This window comes from Lipotes vexillifer, unplaced genomic scaffold (genome assembly GCF_000442215.2).
Source record: "Lipotes vexillifer unplaced genomic scaffold, Lipotes_vexillifer_v1.1 scaffold809, whole genome shotgun sequence".
In the NCBI taxonomy this organism is placed as follows: Eukaryota; Metazoa; Chordata; class Mammalia; order Artiodactyla; family Lipotidae; genus Lipotes; species Lipotes vexillifer.
Window position 1 is genome coordinate 1,104,775 of NW_006788521.1, and position 15,307 is coordinate 1,120,081.

Sequence of the window (15,307 nt, forward strand, 5' to 3'; positions counted from 1 at the left end):
CTCTCAACCACTGCGCCACCAGGGAAGCCCAATATATATTTTTAATCTTATGGTTTGTGCATTTTGGATCTTATTTAAGAAAGTATTTCATATCTCTAGGTCACAAAGATATTCTCATATTTTATTCTGTTAGCTTTAGAACTTTATATTTTGTAGGAAGGTCTTTAATTCATCTTGAGTTCACTTTTGCATATGGTGTAAGGCAGGGGGTCCAACTTTATTTTTATTGATATAGTGAGCCAGTCTTTCCAATGTCATCTAGACAATTATTTTCCCCTTGTTTTGAAATGCACCTTTATCATATATCAAATTTCCATACAAACATAAATTTATTTCTGAGCTCTCCATTTGATTCCATTGACCTAATTGACCTTCACCAGTACCATATTGTTTCAATTCCATTATCTTTTTAGAATGTCATAATATCTGGTTAGAGAGAATCACTCCCTCTTTTCTCCTTTTCTTCAAAAATGTATAAGCTATTTGGAGACTTTTATAACCCCTTATAGAGTTTGGATTATTTGTTTAAATGTTTTTAAAATGCTGATGTTTTCTTTGTGACTGCATTGACTTTGCAGATTAAGTGGGAAGAACTGACTAAGTTAATCATCTCTCCATGAATCTGATATATCATTCCATTTACTGCAATCTTTGATTTTTTTTTTTGTTTGTTTGTTTGTTTTTTTGCGGTATGCGGGCCTCTCACTGTTGTGGCCTCTCCCGTTGTGGAGCACAGGCTCTGGACACGCAGGCTCATTGGCCATGGCTCACGGGCCCAGCTGCTCTGCGGCATGTGGGATCTTCCTGGACCGGGGCACGAACCTGTGTCCCCTGCGTCGGCAGGCAGACTCTCAACCACTGCGCCACCAGGGAAGCCCTGAAATCTTTGATGTTTTTAATTGAAGTTTTCCTTTGTTCTTTGTTAGGTTGACTGCTAGATACCTTTTAGCTCTTTTGTTGCAACTATGTTGTATTATTATCTAACACGTAGTTGGTATTTGAATGCTATTGATTTTTATAGGGGTCTTGTTTCTGACAACCTTGCAGAATTCTCCATTTAGTTATATTTATCTATTTCATTCCATTGTGGTCAGAGAACATACTTTGTATTATTTCAATCCTTTTGCATTTGTTGAGATTTTTTTTTGTAGCCTCAAATATGGTCTATCCTGGAGAATGTTTAATTTGTGCTTGAGAAGAAAATATATCCTGCTGTCGTTGGGTGGAGTATTCTGTTGATGTCTTTTAGGTGTAGTTGGTTGATAGTGTTGTTCAAGTCTTCTCTTTCCTTTTTGGTCTTGTGTCTAGTTGTTGTATCCATTATTAAAACTGAAATACAGAATTCTCCAACTAATACTGTTGAGTTGTTTATTTCTTCCTTTAACTTTGTCAGTTATTGCTTCATGTATTCATTGTTAGGTTCATTTGTATTTATAATTGTTATGTCTTTCTGATGAATTGACCCTTTTCCCATTTAAAGATGTTTTTCTCTGTCTCTATTAACTATTTTTGACTTAAAGTCTAGTAGCTGTTGTTTTTGTTTTTCTTTCTGATACTAGTATAGCCACTCCAGGTCTACTTTGTTTACATGGCATGTTGCTTTCTATCCCTGTCTCTTCAACCTATTTGTCTTTGAATCTTTGCATGTATCTTGTAGAGAACACATATAGTAGGCTCATGTTTTTGTTTTTAACCATTTTGCCGATCCCAGCTTTTTAATTGGAGTGTTTATATATAGTTACTGTAATTACTCACACAGTAGGATTTGTGTCGGCCATTTTATGTTTGCTATTTGTTTTCTACATGGTTTAAGTCTTTTTCTCCATCTGTTGTTCTGTTACTGCTTTCTTTTGTGTTAAATAGATATTTTTAAGTGTACCATTTTAATTCCTTTGTCATTTCTTTTACTGCATATTTTTTATTAGTTTCTTACTGGTTGTCCCGGGGGTTAACATGTCATAACAATCCACGCTGGATTAATACCCACTTAATTTCAATTGTATAAAATTTTTTTTCTCCCATATAGCTTCATTCCTCACTCTCACCTCCTATGTTCTATTATAATCATACAAACTACATCTTTATACACTATAAACCTATCAACACAGTTTTTAAATTACTGCTTTGTGCAGTTGTCTTTTATTTTTATTTTTATACAGCAGGTTCTTATTAGTCATCAATTTTATACACATCAGTATATACATGTTAATCCAAATCACCCAATTCATCACACCCCCCCCACACCCCCGCTGCTGTCCCCTCTTGGTGTCCATATGTTTGTTCTCTACATATGTGTCTCAGTTTCTGCCCTGCAAACTGGTTCATCTGTACCATTTTTCTAGGTTCCACATACATGCGTCAATATACGATATTTGTTTTTCTCTTCCTGACATACTTCACTCTGTATGACAGTCTCTAGGTCCATCCATGTCTCAACAAATGACTCAATTTCATTCATTTTTATGGCTGAGTAATAATCCATTTTATATATGTACCACATCTTCTTTATCCATTTGTCTGTTGATGGGCATTTAGGTTGCTTCCATGACCTGGCTATTGTAAATAGTGCTGCAGTGAACATTGGGGTGCATGTGTCTTTTTCAATTATGGTTTTCTCTGGGTATATGCCCAGTAGTGGGATTGCTGGATCATATGGTAATTCTATTTTTAGTTTTTTAAGGAACCTCCATACTGTTCTCCATAGTGGCTGTATCAATTTACATTCCCACCAACAGTGCAAGAGGGTTCCCTTTTCTTCACACCCTCTCCAGCATTTGTTGTTTGTAGATTTTCTGGTGATGCCCATTCTAACTGGTGTGAGGTGATACCTCATTGCACTTTTGATTTGCATTTCTCTAATGATTAGTGATGTTGAGCAGCTTTTCATGTGCTTCTTGGCCATCTGTATGTCTTCTTTGGAGAAGTGTCTATTTAGGTCTTCTGCCCATTTTTGGATTGGGTTGTTTGTTTTTTTAATATTGAGCTGCATGAGCTGTTTATATAATTTGGAGATTAATCCTTTGTCCGTTGATTCTTTTAACAAATATTTTCTCCCATTCTGAGGGTTGTCTTTTCGTCTTGTTTATATTATGGTTTCCTTTGCTGTGCAAAAGCTTTGAAGTTTCATTAGGTCCCATTTGTTTGCTTTTGTTTTTATTTCCTTTACTCTAGGAGGTGGATCAAAAAAGATCTTGATGTGATTTATGTCAAAGAGTGTTCTTCCTATGTTTTCCTCTACGAGTTTTATAGTGTCCGGTCTTAAATTTAGGTCTCGAATCCATTTTGAGTTTATTTTTGTGTAAGGTGTTAGGGAGTGTTCTAATTTCATTCTTTTACATGTAGCTGTCCAGTTTTCCCAGCACCACTTATTGCATAGACTGTCTTTTCTCCATTGTATATCCTTGCCTCCTTTGTCATAGATTAGTTGACCATTGGTGCGTGGGTTTATCTCTGGGCTTTCTATCTTGTTCCATTGATCTATGTTTCTGTTTTTGTGCCAGTATCATATTGTCTTGATTACTGTAGCTTTGTAGTATAGTCTGAAGTCAGGGATTCTGATTCCTCCAGCTCTGTTTTTTTCCCTCCTGACTGCTTTGGCTATTCGGGGTCTTTTGTGTCTCCATACAAATTTTTAAGATTTTTTTTGTTCTAGTTCTGTAAAAAATGCCATTGGTAATTTGATAGGGATTGTGTTGAATCTGTAGATTGCTTTGGGTAGTACAGTCATTTTCACAATGTTGATTCTTCCAATCCAAGAACATGGTATATCTCTCCATCTGTTGGTATCATCTTTAATTTCTTTCATCAATGTCTTATAATTTTCTGCATACAGGTCTTTTGTCTCCCTAGGTAGGTTTATTCCTAGGTATTTTATTCTTTTTGTTGCAGTGGTAAATGGGAGTGTTTCCTTAATTTCTCTTTCAGATTTTTCATCATTAGTGTATAGGAATGCAAGAGATTTCTGTGCATTAATTTTGTATCCTGCAACTTTACCAAATTCATTGATTAGCTCTAGTAGTTTTCTGGTGGCATCTTTAGGATTCTCTATGTTTAGTATCATGTCATCTGCAAATATTGACAGTTTTACTTCTTCTTTTCCAATTTGGAGTCCTTTTATTTCTTTTTCTTCTCTGATTGCCATGGCTAGGACTTCCAAAACTATGTTGAATAATAGTGGTGAGAGTCGACATCCTTGTCTTGCTCCTGTTCTTAGTGAAAATGCTTTCAGTTTTTCATGATTGAGAATGATGTTTGCTGTAGGTTTGTCGTATATGGCCTTTATTATGTTGAGGTAGGTTCCCTCTATGCCCACTTTCTGGAGAGTTTTTGTAATAAATGGGTGTTGAATTTTGTCAAAAGTTTTTTCTGCGTCTATTGAGATGATCTTATGGTTTTTATTCTTCAACTTGTTAATATGGTGAATCACATTGATTGATTTGCATATATTGAAGAATCCTTGCATCCCTGGGATAAATCCCACTTGATCATGGTGTATGATCCTTTTAATGTGTTGTTGGATTCTGTTTGCTAGTATTTTGTTGAGCATTTTTGCATCTATATTCATCAGTGATGTTGGTCTGTAATTTTCTTTTTTTGTTGTATCTTTGTCTGGTTTTGGTATCAGGGTGATGGTGGCCTCATAGAATGATTTTGGGAGTGTTCCTTCCTCCTCAATTTTTTGGAAGAGTTTGAGAAGGATGGGTGTTAGCTCTTCTCTAAGTTGTGCAGTTGGTCTTTTAACTGAAATTGGAGAAGAAAAGATTTACAAACAATATACATTTATAGTATCTTTTATATTTACCTCTGTAGTTACCTTTACCTGTGCTCCTTTTTTCTACTTGTAGATTCAATTTATGGTCTAGTGTCCTTTAATTTAAGTCTGAAGGACTGACTCCTTAGTATTTCTTGTAAGGTAGGTCTGCTTGTGACCAATTCTCTGTTATTGTTAATTTGGGAGTGTTTTAATTTCCCCTTCATTTTTGAAGAATAGTTTTGCTGGATATAGAATTCTTGACAGTCTTTCAGCTCTTGAAAATGTCATACCACTGCCTTCTGTCCTCCCTGATTTCTGATAAGAAATCAACTGTTAGTTTTATTGAGAATATTTTGAATGTGATAGGTTCTTCTCTCTGCTGTTTTCAAGATATCCTCTTTGACTTTTCTTTGACAGTTTGATTATAATGTATCTTAGTGTGGATCTCTTTGTTCCACTTGGAGTCCATTGAGCTCCATGGATGTTTAAATTATCGTTTTTTGCTATTTCTTCAAATATTCTTTCTACTCTTTTCTGTCTCTTCTCTCCTTCTGGGAGTCTCATATGTGTAAATTGGTAGGCTTGATGGTATTCCACAGGTCTCTGAAATTCTACTTATTTTTCCTCATTCTTTTTTTTTTTTGCCTGTTGCTCTCTTACTTTATTTTTTTATTTTTATTTTTTACATCTTTATTGGAGTATAATTGCTTTACAATTGTGTGTTAGTTTCTGGTTTATAATAAAGTGAATCAGTTATACATATACATATGTTCCCATATCTTTTCCCTCTTGCGTCGCCCTCCCTCCCACCCTCCCTATCCCACCCCTCCAGGCGGTCACAAAGCACAGAGCTGATCTCCCTGTGCTATGCAGCTGCTTCCCACTAGCTATCTACCTTATGTTTGGTAGTGTATATATGTCCATGCCTCTATCTTGCTTTGTCACAGCTTACCCTTCTCCCTCCCCATATACTCAAGTCCGTTCTCTAGTAGGTCTGTGTCTTTATTCCCGTCTTACCTCTAGTTCTTCATGACATTATTTTTCTTAAATTCCATATATATGTGTTAGCATACAGTATTTGTCTTTCTCTTTCTGACTTACTTCACTCTGTATGACAGTCTCTAGGTCCATTCACCTCACTACAAATAACTCAATTTTGTTTCTTTTTAAGGCTGAGTAATATTCCATTGTATATATGTGCCACATCTTCTTTATCCATTCATCTGATGATGGACACTTAGGTTGTTTCCATCTCTGAGGTATTGTAAATAGAGCGGCAATGAACATTTTGGTACATGACTCTTTTTGAATTATGGTTTTCTCAGGGTATATGCCCAGTAGTGGGATTGCTGGGTCATATGGTAGTTCTATTTGTAGTTTTTTAAGGAAACTCCATACTGTTCTCCACAGTGGCTGTATCAATTTACATTCCCACCAACAGTGCAAGAGGGTTCCCTTTTCTCCACACCCTCTCCAGCATTTATTGTTTGTAGATTTTTTGATGATGGCCATTCTGACTGGTGTGAGATGATATCTCATTGTAGTTTTGATTTGCATTTCTCTAATGATTAATGAAGTTGAGCATTCTTTCATGTGTTTGTTGGCAGTCTGTATATCTTCTTTGGAGAAATGTCTATTTAGGTCTTCTGCCCATTTTTGGATTGGGTTTTTGTTCTTTTGATATGTAGCTGCATGAGCTGCTTATAAATTTTGGAGATTAACCCTTTGTCAGTTGCTTCATTTGAAAATATATTCTCGTATTCTGAGGGTTGTCTTTTGGTCTTGTTTATGGTTTCCTTTGCTGTGCAAAAGCTTGGCAGTTTCATTAGGTCCCATTTGTTTATTCTTGTTTTTATTTCCATTTCTCTAGGAGGTGAGTCAAAAAGGATCTTGCTGTGATTTATGTCAGAGGATGTTCTGCCTATATTTTCCTCTAAGAGTTTGATAGTTTCTGGCCTTACATTTAGGTCTTTAATCCATTTTCAGCTTATTTTTGTGTATGGTGTTAAGGAGTTATCTAATCTCATACTTTTACATGTACCTGTCCAGTTTTCTCAGCACCACTTAGTGAAGAGGCTGTCCTTTCTCCACTGTACATTCCTGCCTCCTTTATCAAAGATAAGGTGACCATATGTGTGTGGGTTTACCTCTGGGCTTTCTATCCTGTTCCATTGATCTATCTTTCTGTTTTTGTGCCAGTACCATACTGTCTTGATTACTGTAGCTTTGTAGTATAGTCTGAAGTCAGGCAGCCTGATTCCTCCAGCTCCATTTTTTGTTCTCAAGATTGCTTTGGCTATTCGGGGTCTTTTGTGTTTCCATACAAATTGTGAAATTTTTTGTTCTAGTTCTGTGAAAAATGCCAGTGGTAGTTTGATAGGGATTGCATTGAATCTATAGATTGCTTTGGGAAGTAGAGTCATTTTCACAATGTTGATTCTTCCAATCCAAGAACATGGTATATCTCTCCATCTGTTTGTATCATCTTTAATTTCTTTCATCAGTGTCTTATAATTTTCTGCATACAGGTCTTTTGTCTCCTTAGGTAGGTTTATTCCTAGATATTTTATTCCTCATTCTTTTTTCATTCAATTCCTCAGACCAATTTCAATCAACCATAACTTCAAGTTCACTGATCATTTCTTCTGCTAGTTCAAATATACTGTTAAACCCCTTTAGTGAATTTTTCATTTCAGTTATTTTACTTTTCAAAGCCAGAATTTCTATTTGTTTTTTAAAATAATTTCTATTTTTTTATATTCTCTATTTTATGAGACATTTTGTCATACTTTAGTTCTTTAGACATGGCTTCCTTTGGTTCTTTGAACGTATTCGTAATAGTTGATATAAAGTCTTTGTCTAGAAAGACCAACATCCATGCCTCCTCAGGACAGTTTCTATTGACAGTTTGTGTGTATGTGTGTGTGTGTGTGTGTGTGTGTGTGTGTGTGTGTGTGTGGACCATACTTTCTTTGCATGTATTATAATTATTTTTGTTAAAACTAGACATTTATAATAATATAATGTGGCAACTTTGGAAATCAAATCCCTCCTCCCCCAGAGTTTATTGTTGCTGTTTGCTTACTTAGTGACTTTCCTGAACTAATTCTGTGAAGTCTGTATTCTTTGTTTTATGTGGCCACTAAAGTCTCTGCTTAGCTTAATGATCAGATAATGTTTGGACAGATATATCCTTAAATGTTTTGCCAATAATTTTCCAAGCCTTTGCTGAGGGACTCAGTTTGTATGTTGGGCACACTTTTAGCACAGCCAGACAATTTACAATTCTGCCTTAGCCTTCACCTCCTGCTTGCATAGAACCTCAAGTTCAGAGCTGATAAATTATGGACTTATTAGGTCTTTTCTGGATATGTGCATTGCTCTGTGTGTGCATGTAGCTTTCTGGATTCCAGGAATATGTTGTAGCTTTTCAAAGCCCCTTGTGGATAACTTATTTCCCAGATTTTCCTTTTATGTCTTTTTAATTGATTTATAATTATTGTATAATATTATATTAGTTTCAGATGTACAACATAGTGATTCAATATTTTTATACATTATGAAATGATTACCACAATAAGTCCAGGTACCATCTGTCACCATACAAAGTTGTTACAATATTACTGACTATATTGCCTATGATTATGTTATATCCTCATAACTTATTTATTTTATAGCTGGAAGCTTATACCTCTTAATCCCCTTCTCCTATTTTGTTCATCCCTTCATCCCCCTCCCCTCTGACAACCAGCAATTTGTTGTCTGTATCTATGATTCTGTTTTATTTTGTTTGTTCTTTGGTTTTGTCTTCAGAATTCCACATATAAGTGAAATCATACAGTATTTGTTTTTCTCTGTCTGACTTATTCCATTTAGCACTAGAATAATACCCTCCAGGTCCATCCATGTTGCTACAAATGGCAAGATTTCATTTCATATATATCTCCCATCTTTTTTATCCATTTGTCTATCAATGGACACATGTTGCTTTCATATCTGGCTGTTATAAATAGTGCTGCAGTTAACATAGGGGTACATATATCTTTTCAAATTAAAGTTTTTTGTTTTCTTCTGATAAATACCCAGAAGTAGAATTGCTGGATTGTATGGTAGTTCTATTTTTATTTTTGGGAAACCTCCGTATTGTTTTCCATAGTGACTGCACCAATTTACATTTCTACCAACAGTGCACAAGTGTTTCCTATTCTCCACATCCTTGGCAACACTTGCTGTTTCTTGCTTTTTGTTTGTTTGTTTGTTTATTTGTTTTTTTTAAAAAGGATTTTGGGGGTAGGAGTTTATTAATTAATTAATTTATTTTTGCTGTGTTGGGTCTTTGTTTCTGTGCGAGGGCTTTCTCTAGTTGTGGCAAGCGGGGGCCACTCTTCATCGCGGTGCACGGGCCTCTCACTATCATGGCCTCTCTTGTTGCAGAGCACAGGCTCCAGACGTGCAGGCTCAGTAGTTGTGGCTCACGGGCCCAGTTGCTCCGCAGCATGTGGGATCCTCCCAGACCAGGGCTCGAACCCGTGTGCCCTGCATTAGCAGGCAGATTCTCAACCACTGTGCCACCAGGGAAGCCCCTGTTTGGTTTTTTATGATAGTAGCCATTCTGATATGTGTGAGGTGGTATCTTAGTGTGGTTTTTATTTGTATTTACCTGATGATCAGTGCTACTGAGCAACTTTTTCATGTGCTTGTTGGCCATCTGTATGTTTTCTTTGGAAAAATGTCTATTCAGGTCCTCTGCTTATTTTTTAATTGGGTTGCTTGTTTTTTGATATTGAGTTGTATGAGTTCTTTATATATGTTAGATATCAACCTATTATTGGATATATCATTTGCAAATAGCTTCTTTTATTCAGTAGGTTGCCTTTTCTTTTTCTTGGCAGTTTCCGTCACTATGCAAAAGCTTATTAGTCTGATATAGTCCCATTTGTTTGTTTTTACTTTTGTTTCCCTTGGCTGAGGAGACATATCCAAAAAAATATTGTTAAGACTAATGTCAAAGAACTTACTGCCTATGTTTTATTCTAGGAGTTTTATGGTTTCAGGTCTTACATTGAAGTCTTAAATCCATTTTGAGTTTATTTTTGTGTGTATGTGGTTGTCTAGAAAGTGTTCTACTTTCATTCTTTTGCATGTAGCTGACCAGCGAGCAGGGACTACTCTTCGTTGTGGTGCGCAGGCTTCTCATTGCGGTGGCTTCTCTTTGTTGTGGATCATGGGCTCTAGGCACGTGGGCTTCAGTAGTTGTGACATGTGGGCTCAGTAGTTGTGGCTCGCAGGCTCTAGAGTACAGGCTCAGTAGTTTTGGTACATGGGCTTAGTTGCTCCATGGCAGTGGGATCTTCCCGGACCAGGGCTCAAACCCATGTCCCCAGCATTGGCAGGTGGTTTCTTAACCACTGCGCCACCAGGGAAGCCCCTGCAATAGATTTCTGTATATTAATTTTATATTCTACAACTTTACTGAGTTCATTTATTAGTTCTAATAGTTTTGTGTGTGTGTGTGTGCGTGTATATGTGTAGTCTTTATGGTTTTCCATATACAGTATAATGTCATCTGCAAATAGTGACAGTTTTACATCTTCCTTTCCAATTTAGATGCCCTTTATTTTTTTTCTTGCCTAATTACTGTGGCTAGGACTTCCAATTCTATGTTGAATAAAAGTGGTGAAAATGGGCTTCCTTGTCTTGTTCCTGATATTACAGGAAAAGCTTTCATCTTTTCAATGTTGACTATGATGTTAACTGTGGATTTGTCATATATGGACTTCATTATGCTGAGGTATGTTCCCTCTATACTGACTCTGTTGAGCGTTTTTATCAGGTGTATCACTTTGATTGATTCGTGGATGTTAAACCATTCTTACATCTCTGGAATGAATCCCTCTTGATCATGGTGTATGATCCTTTTAATGTGTTGTTGAATTAGGTTTGGTAATATTTTGTTAAGGATATTTGCATCTATGTTTATTAGGGATATTGGCCTGCAATTTTTTTTTGTGTGTGATGTCTTTCACTGGCTTTGGTATCAGGGTAGTGCTGGCTTTGCAAAATAAATTTGGAAATGTTCTTTCCTCTTCAATTTTTTGGAATAATTTGAGAAGGATAGGTATTAACTCTTGTTTAAATGTTTGGTAGAATTCACTTGTGAAGCCATCTAGACCCAACTTCTGCTTTTGGGGAGTTTTAAAATTACTGATTCAATTTTACTAGTAATTTGTCTATTTAGATTTTATATTTCTTCATGATTCAGTCTTGGAAGATTATGTTTCTAGAAATGTATCCATTTCTTCTAAGTTGTCTAATTTGTTGGCATGTAATTGTTCATAGTATTTTCCTATGACCTGTTGTATATCTGTGCTGTTGATTGTAATTTCTCCTCTTTCATTTCTGATTTTATTTATTTGGGGTCTTTCTCTTTTTTTCTTGATGACTCTGGCTAAAGGTTGTCAATTTTGTTTATCTTTTCAAAGAACCAACTTTCAATTTCAATGATCTTTTCTGTTTTTTTTGTCTCCATTTCATTTATTTCCACCTGATCTTCATTATTTTCTTTCTTCTACTAACTTTAGGCTTTGCTTGTTCTTCATTTTCTAGTTCCTTTAAATGTACATCTAGATTGTTTAATTGAGATCTTTCTTGTTTCTTGAAGTAGGCCTGTATTGCTATACATTTCCCTCTTAGGATGCTCTTGATACATCCCATAGATTTGGCAAATTTCTATTTCCATTTTCATCTGTCTCAAGGTATTCTTTAATTTCCTCTTTGATTTCTTCAGTGACCCATTAGTTGTTTAGTAGCATGTGGTTTTATCGCCATGTGTTTGTGCTTTTTCAGTTTTCTTCTTATAGTTGATTTCTAAGTTTCATACCACTGTGGTTGGAAAAGATCTTAAATTTATTGAGATTGCATGTTAGGCCACTTGTTTTGTGGCCTAACATGCGATCTATCTGGAGAATGGTCCATATGCACTTGGAAGGAATGTGTGTTCTGCTGCTTTTGGATGGAATCTTCTGTATATATCTAGTAAGTCTATCTGATCCAATGTGTCCTTATTACTTTTCTGTCTGTGATCTATCCATTGATGTGCATGGGGTATTAAAGTCCCTTGCTTAATTATTGTATTGCTGTCTATTTCAACCTTTATTTCTGTTAATATTTGCTTTACATAGTTAAGTGCTTCTATGTTGGGTGCATAAATGTTTACAAATGCTGTATCCTTTTGTTAGACTGACCCCTTTATCATTACATAATGCCCTTGTCTTTTGTTATAGTCTTTATTTTAAAGTCTATTTTGTCTGATATGAGTGTTGCTACCTCAGCTTTCTTTTTTGTTCCATTTGTATAGAATACCTTTTTCCATCCTTTTACTTTCAGTCTATGTGTGCCTTTAGATCTGTGGTGAGTCTCTTATAGGCAGCATATAGATGGGTCTTATTTTTTTATCCATTTAGCTACCCTGTGTCTTTTGATTGGAGCATTTAGTCCATTTACATTTAAATAAATTATTGTTACGTATGTACTTATTGCCATTTTGTTAATTGTATTCTGGTTGTTTTTGTAGGTCTTCTCAGTTCCTGTCTTCTTCTCTTGGTTTCTTCCCTTGTAGTTTGATGAATTATTTTAGTGTAGTGCTCGGACTCTTTCTCTTTATTTTTTGTGTATGCATTGTAGGTTTTTGGTTTGTGGTTACCATGAGTTTATATATAGATACCTGTATATATAGCCATTGATTTTAAGCTGATAGTCACTTAAGTTTGAAAGCATTTTAAAAGCACTACGTTTTACCCACCCCCACCAATGTTTTTGGATGTCATATTTTACATCTTGTAATTTTGTGTGTCCTCTGACTGGTTATTGTAGTTATAGTTGATTGTACTACTTCTGTCTTTTAAACTTCATACTAGCTTTTAAGTGGGTGGTCCACTGTCTTTACTATATATTTACCTTTACCAGTGAGATTTTTTTCTTTCATATATCTTCTTGTTTCTAGCTGTGGCCTTTCTTTTCTGCTTAAAAAAGACCCTTTAACATTTTTTGTAAGGCTGGTTTAGTGGTGATGAACTCCTTTAGTTTTTGCTTATGTGGGAAACTCTTTATTTCTCCTTCAAATCTAAAGGACAACCTTGCCAGATAGATTATTCTAGGTTGTAAGTTTTTTTTTTTTCTTTCTTTCAACCCTTTAAATATATCCTGTCACTCCTTTCTGGCCTATAAATTTTCTGCTGAAAAATCAGCTAAAAATTTTATAGGGCTTCCCTTGTATGTGATTTATCTTTAATTTTGCCATTTTAATTATAATATGTCTTGGTGTGGGTCTCTTTGGGTTCTTCTTGGTTGAAACTCTTTATGCTTTCTTACCTGAATGTCTGTTTCCTTCCCTAGGTTAGGGCAGTTTTCTGCCATTATTTCTTCAAATAAGTTTTCTGTCCCTTTCTCTCTCTTCTCCTTCTGAGACCCTTATAATGCAAATGTTAGTATGCTTGATGTTGTCTCAGAGGTCCCTTAAACTCTTCTCATTAAAAAAAAAATCTTTTCTTTTTGCTGTTCTGATTGGGTGATATCCACCATTTCATCATCCAGATTTCTTATTCATTGTTCTATATCATCTAATCTGCTGTTGCTTCCGTCTAGTATATTTTCATTTCAGATATTGTATTCTTCAGTTCCGATTGATTTTTACTTACATTTTCTAAGTCTTTGCAGCTGTTCTCATTGAGTTCCTCCATTCTGCTCCCAAGTTCAGTGAGCATCCTTATGACCATTTCTTTGAACTTTTTATCATGTAAATTACTTATTTCCATTTCATTAGGGGTTTTTTCGTGGTGTTTTATTTTATTCTTTCATTTGGTACTCATTCCACTGTCTCCTCATTTTGTTTGACTTTGGGTGTTTGTTTCTATGAATTAGGTGAGACACTACTTCTCCCAGTCTTGAAGAAGTGGTTTGTGTGGGAGAGTCCCCTGTGTAGACTGCTTGGGCTTTTTTGCTTTGGCAGGCTGGCTGTAGCTGGAACAGGTGCAGGCCAGGGGCAGTCCCTCGGAGTGCCGTGCTGAGGTTGCCTTGGTGGAGCTGGAGTGGGCATGGGCTGGAGGCAGTCTTGGGGAGCATCGCGTCAAGGCAGCTGTGGCAGGACAGCTGGAGTTGGAGTGGATGCAAGCTGCAGGGAGTCCAGGGAGAAATCCAACAATGGTGCTTGTTAGTGCCTCTGACCCTGAAGAGGACTTCAGCAGTTCACTACCCATTTGACAGAAGCCCTAAAGTTAGTAAATGGATTTCCTTGTCATATAGTCTAGGTACCTTTTAAACTGCTGTTTTTCACTGTTTCTCAGGGTGAGCAAGTCTGTTCTAAAGCTCCTCAGCAATATCCCTCCCTACTGCAGGTCAGTGTGTTGGGGGTGGGGTTCCCATGGATACTGTGTCTGCATCTTTCTTACCATTTCTACATGGTCCTTCTATGTGTAGAAGCTGTTCAATCAGCCCTTGGGTCTTCTTTAGGAGGAATTCCTCTATATGTAGGTATAGATTTGGTGTTTCTGTGGAAGGAGGTGAGCTCACAGTCTTCTTATACTGCCATCTTGCACCCCTTCCTTCCTTTGACTTTTTTAAGGTCAACTTCTTTTTGGCCCCAACTTTTATCAACATTACAGGCAGCCATTGTGTTAAATGATGGTCAATTGATACTTTTTGACAAATGGCTCAGGTAAAAGTTTGTTCTCATTGAGCAAGCCCTGAATCAAGTTGTATAAAGATGAGCTTTGAAAATGGGGGTTACTACAGAAATGGCTAGACATGGCCAATAGCAACAATTCTCTGGAGTTGGGGCTTTTGGGCAGCTTCATACATGTCAGCCTTCTCCAGTGGCTGCAAAGCTGCTGTTTTTCACAGCTACCATGATTATGAGGTTGTTGGTTTTCAAGACTACCATGGAGATGGGAGAGGAGGATGAGAATAGAGCAAGGTAAAATACCACAAAACTCATTGTTTTTATTAAGCCTCAGCCATTTTGCTTGAATAAATGATCTTCAGATTGTTGCAAATCTTTGGTTAATGTCCAGAGTTCTGAAAAATTTGATTTTGACTTTTTTTCCTGGTTTTCTTGTTGCTTTTAAAATGGAGGAGCAGATTTTCAGAGGTCCTTACTTCATCATTCTGGAAGTCAGTCTCTTCCAAATGCTTTTTAAATACTCATGATTTTTCTCTTTTACTTATTTAGTATTTTGAATTACAATGACAGATTTCCTTTGAATTCTTAGGGAAAAATTCATATAATCATGATGTATAATTTTTAAATATGTTTTTGAATTCAGGTTGGTTAATATTTCACTTAGGACTGTTTGCATCTGTTATTTGTAGAGGTACTGGGCCAACATTTTTATTTTATTGTTCCAATCTTATCCAGTTTCGAAAGTTTCATTATCTTGGGTTGGCCAAAAGGTTCATTCATCTTTTTCCATAAGATGGCTCTAGTAGCACTTAGCTGTCTTTAACTTCATTCAAAACAATTTTGTTAGATTGTGTATGACAGCTGTCATATCAGCATGC